The 7,568-nt window shown below is 35.3% G+C and overlaps 1 long non-coding RNA gene across 1 annotated transcript; it reads left to right on the plus strand.

The window, feature by feature from the left end:
* The first annotated feature begins 3,877 nt into the window (after window positions 1-3,877).
* On the plus strand, window positions 3,878-6,350 carry LOC126748025 (uncharacterized). The gene is made up of 3 exons (XR_007664587.1): window positions 3,878-4,019; window positions 4,385-4,477; window positions 6,302-6,350. It is a non-coding gene; the product is annotated as an uncharacterized LOC126748025 (long non-coding RNA).
* The last annotated feature ends 1,218 nt before the right edge of the window (window positions 6,351-7,568 follow it).

Genomic DNA, 7,568 nt, shown 5'->3' on the forward strand with positions numbered 1-7,568 from the left:
AATAATTTTTAAATTTGACAGTTTTCCAGAAAATTAGGAAAATCTCCTTAACAGTTTTTCTTCATTTTCACGAAAACTGGTGGGAATATTGCAAATTTTCTTTTACCATTGGATTCGAAATTAAAAATAGAACAAATCATAAAGAATAACATTTTGCTGTAAATCGAAAAATAAAGAAGTTATGGACGATTTTTGAAAAACTTGAAAATTTTTGAGTAAAAAAATTTAAAAAAAAATTTTTGAAAAAAATTGATTTTTTTTTCTATAAATTGATAAAACATTTAAAATGCTTCAAAAAAGTCTTATAAAACTTTTTGAAAAATGTACCTGGAAAAAGTTATACCCAAAAAAAGTCTCCTCAAAAAATCCAAAGGGGTACCCCTGGAAAAATGTTCATAATTTTAGTTTTTATATTTTTTCTGGAAAACTATTGGTTGGAGAAAAAAATTGTTTAAACAAAAGTTATTTGGATAATCAATGCACATCAGATGCAATAGAAAAATAATTTTTATTTTTAGTAGTTTTCCAGAAAATTGGGAGAATCTCCTTATTAGTTTTTCCTCATTTTCACGAAAACTGGTAGGAATATTGCAAATTTTCTTTTACCATTGGATTCCAAATTAAAAATAGAACAAATCATATAGAATAACATTTTGCTGTAAATCGAAAAATAAAGAAGTTATAGATGATTTTTGAAAAACTGGAAAATTTTTGGGTAAAAAATTTGAAAAAAAAAATTTTGAAAAAAATTGTTTTTTTTTCTGTAAATTGATAAAACGTTTAAAATGCTTTAAAAAAGTCTTATAAAACTTTTTTAAAAAATGTACCTGGAAAAAGTTATACCTAAAAAAATTCTCCTCAAAAAATCCAAAGGGGTACCCCTGGAAAAATGTTCATAATTTCGGTTTTTATTTTTTTTCTGGAAAACTATTAGTTGGAGAAAAAAGTTGTTTAAACAAAAGTTATTTGGATTATCAATGCGCATCATATGCAACAGAAAAATAATTTTTAATTTTAGTAGTTTTCCAGAAAATTGGGAAAATCTCCTTAACAGTTTTTCCTCATTTTCACGAAAATTGGTGGGAATATTGCAAATTTTCTTTTACCATTGAATTCTAAATTAAAAATAGAACAAATCATATAGAATAGCATTTTGCTGTAAATCGAAAAATAAAAAAGTTATGGACAATTTTTGAAAAACTGGAAAATTTTTGGGTAAAAAATTTGAAAAAAAAAATTTTTGATAAAAATTTAATTTTTTTTTTGTAAATTAATAAAACGTTTAAAATACTTCGAAAAAGTCTTATAAAACTTTTTTGAAAAATGTACCTGGAAAAAGTTATACTAAAAAAAGTCTCCTCAAAAAATCCAAAAGGGTACCCCTGGAAAAATGTTCATAATTTTGGTTTTTATTTTTTTTCTGGAAAACTATTGGTCGGAGAAAAAAATTGTTTGAACAAAAGTTGTTTGGATTACCAATGCGCATCATATGCAACAGAAAAATAATTTTTAATTTTAGTAGTTTTCCAGAAAATTGGGAAAATCTCCTTAACAGTTTTTCCTCATTTTCACGAAAACTGGTGGGAATATTGCAAATTTTCTTATACCATTGGATTCCAAATTAAAAATAGAACAAATCATATACAATAATATTTTGCTGTAAATCGAAAAATAAAGAAGTTATGGACGATTTTTGAAAAACTGGAAAATTTTTGGGTAAAAAATTTGAAAAAAAAATTTTTTGAAAAAAATTGAATTTTTTCTTATAAAGGGATAAACTACCCAAAAAGCTTCAAAAAAGCCTAATAAAACTTTTCACCTCCACCACCGCCTCCGCGAGTTTCTTCAGTAAAACTTCTTCCGGTTTCTTCTTTGAGAGGAGTTTTGGAGATGTTCACTTCCACTTTGTGGCTGTCCAAAAACCTGTCAACAATTTTTGTTCATTATTCAAATTGGACGATTTAGTTTCTGGATATTGCAAGGTCTTTAAGCAATCAAATAAAGGGCTTAAATCGGGAAACCTGGAAAGAAATATTGTTACCTTTTAAACCAGTCTGAGATCTGTCTGATAGTCTGTATGTCTGAGACCCTAAAATTACAGGAAGTTGATTTAACTTCCGTGCAATTGTAGGATGTACTTATCAGGTTCTGAGGATCATAATTAGAGAAACAGGCTAAATCAGAATAAACCTCAATCAATTCAATTCCCTTTTCTCGTATTCAAAGAGATATTCAGGCCTTTACCCGAAACTGCAAAAATTCGTTATAATATCCCTTAACAAAGACAAGGCACCCTTATAAAAATCTGCATCTGCCTTGGGAAGTGAGGAGCGGGGGATGAGGGTGATTTGCAATCCGTAGGTAGAAATATAATACCTACATCTCCCTCGAACAAAACCCCAAAAAAAAAAAAAAAAATAAATAAATTTGAATATAAAGTGCCGATAAACAATTTTTTAGTCGGCACATGCCGTTTGTGATCTTTTTTACAATGGATTTTTAATAGTGCGGCCATCGGTTTTGGTTTTTTAAGACTGACGGACGGGGTGGTTTTCGAGTGGCACGTTCCACCCCTGATCTCTTTTTTTGCGATTTATTATGGTTGTGTGACAGAGATCAAACATCGAGATTAGTTTGGGCGATGATTTAAGGATGAGGGAAGAATTAGCATTTGACTATGAGTTGTTATCACTGTCTCGACCACTGGTCAGGAGATGGACAGTTCTACTAAGATAATAATTATATACTTCCAGGCAGTTGAGAGAGAGAGAGAGAGAGAGCTGACAAATTTCATTAACTCTTTATTGCCTTCCCTTCTTCACTCGTTGTTTTATCTGTGAAGTAATTGTGCTGTAACTACTTAGGCAAGTCAAAAGCTTATGGCAGATCGAGAAACATACCTACTACTACTGTCCCCAAAATGACTTCTAACCAAAAATGACCCTCAAATTATAAACGGTCGAGGCAACAGGCTAGACGGTGGTAAAAACCTTCAAAGGGCACATTGCGAAAAAAGGTCGGTCCTTTTAAAAGAGGCCCTCGTTGCAAAATTGGAGCGATTTCTGCATCCTTTCCGAGAAACCCCGTTTTCGTCGGTCAGGGTAATAAATCTCGACGTTTTGCATATCGCTTTATGTTGTTATTAAGCCCTAAAACCGTTTCGGACCTCGTTACATAAAATCGGTTCTTCTTTTTAAATCGATCGTTGTACTATTAGGTAATAAGACCTCCCTGTTGACGACAAATGGTTTATTGCGGCCCTTAAAAAAGGGCTGTTTTGACTTCTTTTTGCCTCTTTAAGCTGTATATACGCAACCATTTTCTCTTTCAGCCCTTCTTGCCATAATACACGTTTTTGTTCAAGTCTCAGTCATACACGTTATTGTCGGTTTCCAGTTATTTTATGCACCCCATGCATCATCAGGCCATTATGTGTTGGGGAGTGGCCGTGCAGCCAATGTCCAGGGTCCCGAGGGATGGACGGCCATCGATGACGTTATTCACACGTTGGGGTTGTGTTTTCCCTATCCGGTTACTCATGCGGGCGTTCTTATTATTTTATGGTCTTGGCATTTTTTCTTCGAAAGCTTCAGGAGGCATTAATTCGGGTTCTAAGTTACGGAATGGCATATTTTTTATTCTCAAACGTTGAAGGTCCATATCTCTGGTTCTATGCGTACTATTTGGAAAATTTCAACGATGTTCTCTTAATTTTGTTTTTCTGAATCCAATGAGGCCTTTTCTGAGGTCGTAGCTCTCATATTAGCTGAGATCTCGCACTTTTGGTGCCCATTTTTGTGCTCAAAAACGAGGTCCAAAAGTGACTTTTTCACAATGTTCAAAGTGCTGTAATTTCGTTATTTCTGGTCGGATCTCGTTATAACCCGGTGTTTTCGTGATGTACGGAATGCCATTAAGCCCCTGGTATAGTTAGTTCAAAATCTTGAAAAATCAATTTTTCGTGAAAAAATCGATACGGGGGGGTATACCCTAAAAATGAAAAATCCCAAACTTTGAAGGTCGATATCTCTGCTTCTATGGACTCTATCTGGAAAATTCCAATAATTTTCTCTTAATTTAGTCATTCTGAATCCAATGAGACCATTCCTGAGGTCGTAGCTCTCATATTAGCTGAGATCTCGCACTTTTGGTGCCCATTTTTGGGCTCAAAAACGAGGTCCAAAAGTGACTTTTTCACAATTTTCAAAGTGCTCTAATTTCGTTATTTCTGGTCGGATCTCGTTATAACCCGGTGTTTTCGTGATGTACGGAATGCCATTAAGCCCCTGGTATAGTTAGTTCAAATTTTTGAAAAATCAATTTTTGGTGAAAAAATCGATACGGGGGGATATACCCTAAAAATGAAAAATCCCAAACTTTGAAGGTCGATATCTCTGCTTCTATGGACTCTATCTGGAAAATTCCAACGGTTTTCTCTTAGTTTCGTCACTCTGAATCCAATGAGACCATTCCTGAGGTCGTAGCTCTCATATTAGCCGAGATCTCGCACTTTTGGTGCTCATTTTTGGGCCCAAAAACGAGGTCCAAAAGTGAGTTTTGCCGAATTTTCAAAGTGCTCTAATTCCGTTATTTCTGCTCGGATCTCGTTATAACCTGGTGTTTTCGTGATGTACAGAATGCCATTAAGCCCCTGGTATAGTTAGTTCAAATTTTTGAAAAATCAATTTTTGGTGAAAAAATCGATACGGGGGGGTATACCCTAAAAGTGAAAAATCCCAAACTTTGAAGGTCGATATCTCTGCTTCTATGGACTCTATCTGGAAAATTCAAACTGTTCCCTCTTAGTTTCGTCCTTCTGAATCCAATGAGACTATTCCTGAGGTCGTAGCTCTCATATTAGCTGAGATCTCGCACTTTTGGTGCTCGTTTTAGGGCTCAAAAACGAGGTCCAAAAGTGACTTTTTCGCGATTTTCAAAGTGCTCTAATTCCGTTATTTCTGGTCGGATCTCGTTATAACCCGGTGTTTTCGTGATGTACGGAATGCCATTAAGCCCCTAGTATAGTTAGTTCAAAATCTTGAAAAATCAGTTTTTTGTGAAAAAATCGATACGGGGGGGTATACCCTAAAAGTGAAAAATCCCAAACTTTGAAGGTGGATATCTCTGCTTCTACGGACTTTATCTGGAAAATTCAAACTGTTCCCTCTTAGTTTCGTCCTTCTGAATCCAATGAGACCATTCCTGAGGGCGTAGCTCTCATATTAGCTGAGATCTCGCATTTTTAGTGCCCATTTTTGGGCTCAAAAACGAGGTCCAAAAGTGACTTTTTCCGAATTTTCAAAGTGCTCTAATTCCGTTATTTCTGCTCGGATCTCGTTATAACCTGGTGTTTTCGTGATGTACAGAATGCCATTAAGCCCCTGGTATGGTTAGTTTGAATTTTTGAAAAATCAATTTTTCATGAAAAAATCGATGCGGGGGGGTATACCCTAAAAATGAAAAATCCCAAACTTTGAAGGTGGATATCTCTGCTTCTATGGACTCTATCTGGAAAATTCTAACGGTTTTCTCTTAATTTCGTCATTCTGAATCCAATGAGACCTTTCCTGAGGTTGCACCTCTCATATTAGCTGAGATCTCGCACTTTTGGTGCCCATTTTTATACTCAAAAACGATGTCCAAAAGTGACTTTTTCACGATTTTCAAAGCGCTCTAATTCCGTTATTTCTGCTCGAATCTCGGTAAAACCCAGTGTTTTCATGATGTACGGAATGCCATTAAGACCCTGGTATAGTTAGTTCGAATTTTTGAAAAATTATTTTTTCGTAAAAAAATCGATACGGGGGGTGTACCCTAAAAATGAAAAATCCCAAACTTTGAAGGTCGATATCTCTGCTTCTATAGACTCTATCTGGAAAATTCCAACGGTTTTCTCTTAGTTTCGTCCTTCTAAATCCAATGAGACCTTCCATGAGGTCGTAGCTCTCATATTAGCTGAGATCTCGCATTTTTAGAGCCCATTTTTGGGCCCAAAAACGAGGTCCAAAAGTGACTTTTTCGTGATTTTCAAAGTGCTCTAATTCCGTTATTTCTGCTCGGATCTCGTTATAACCCGGTGTTTTCGTGATGTACGGAATGCCATTAAGCCCCTGGTATAGTTAGTTCGAATTTTTGAAAAATCAATTTTTCGTGAAAAAATCGATACGGGGGGGTATACCCTAAAAATGAAAAATCCCAAACTTTGAAGGTTGATATCTCTGCTTCTATGGACTCTATCTGGGAAATTCCAACGGTGTTCTCTTAGTTTCGTCCTTCTGAATCCAATGAGACCTTTCCTGAGGTCGTAGCTCTCATATTAGCTGAGATCTCGCACTTTTAGAGCCCATTTTTATGCTCAAAAACGAGGTCCAAAAGTAACTTTTTCCGAATTTTCAAAGTGCTCTAATTCCGTTATTTCTGCTCGGATCTCGGTCTAACCCGGTGTTTTCGTGATGTACGGAATGCCATTAAGCCCCTGGTACAGTTAGTTCAAATTTTTGAAAAATCAATTTTTCGTGAAAAAATCGATACGGGGGGGTATACCCTAAAAATGAAAAAACCCAAACTTTGAAGGTCGATATCTCTGCTTCTATGAACTCTATCTGGAAAATTCCTACGGTTTTCTCTTAGTTTCATTATTCTGAATCCAATGAGACCCTTCCTGAGGTCGTATCTCTCATATTAGCTGAGATCTCTCACTTTTGGTGCCCATTTTTATGCTCAAAAACGAGGTCCAAAAGTGACTTTTTCGCGATTTTCAAAGTGCTGTAATTCCGTTATTTCTGCTCGGATCTCGTTATAATCCGGTGTTTTCGTGATGTACGGAATGCCATTAAGCCGCACTTTTAGAGCCTATTTTCGGGCCAAAAAACGAGGTCCAAAAGTGACTTTTTCCCAATTTTCAAAGTGCTCTAATTCCGTTATTTCTGCTCGGATCTCGGTATAACCCGGTGCTAATTAGCACTGCACCCAACTAGCCTCTGGTATAGTTATTTCGAAATTAACTTCGGATATCCACTGACCATCCCCTGCAATCTGAGTAGTAACGTAATTCGTATCACGTCGCCTTATATAATTTATTATAGTAAATATCTAAAAATAATACGATCAGGTGACAAATAATCTAATCTTATATTAATAATCCTATACGCGGTATCCGCACGAACGTAATTTCTTATATAATTTTTCGATATGTCACAGTTAACTTGTGCCATACATAATAAACCCCAATGAGTAGTGTTACATATTAGCAAACATAACGCGTTTTTTATAGAAGGTAATTGGAACAGTTACCTATATATAGCAATTTTTTATGGAAAAAAACAACCGAACAAACTTTCCAGAATTATCAACCAGAATTAACGTTATGCAGATGATACAGTACTTCCTTATGTAACAAATCGTTTAAGGTTATGTTACATAAGGAAGTTTTCCTTCCTTATTTTCGAAATAATCTGCCGCACAAATGAAAGGGAAAAGACATAAATAAAAGAGCTGTCAGGTTATAGTCGATCGAGTCCCTTATGCTTTAAGATGATTTCCGAGAACCACCTACATTATAGGATGGA

Source organism: Anthonomus grandis, chromosome 20, assembly GCF_022605725.1.
Source record: "Anthonomus grandis grandis chromosome 20, icAntGran1.3, whole genome shotgun sequence".
Taxonomy (NCBI): Eukaryota; Metazoa; Arthropoda; class Insecta; order Coleoptera; family Curculionidae; genus Anthonomus; species Anthonomus grandis.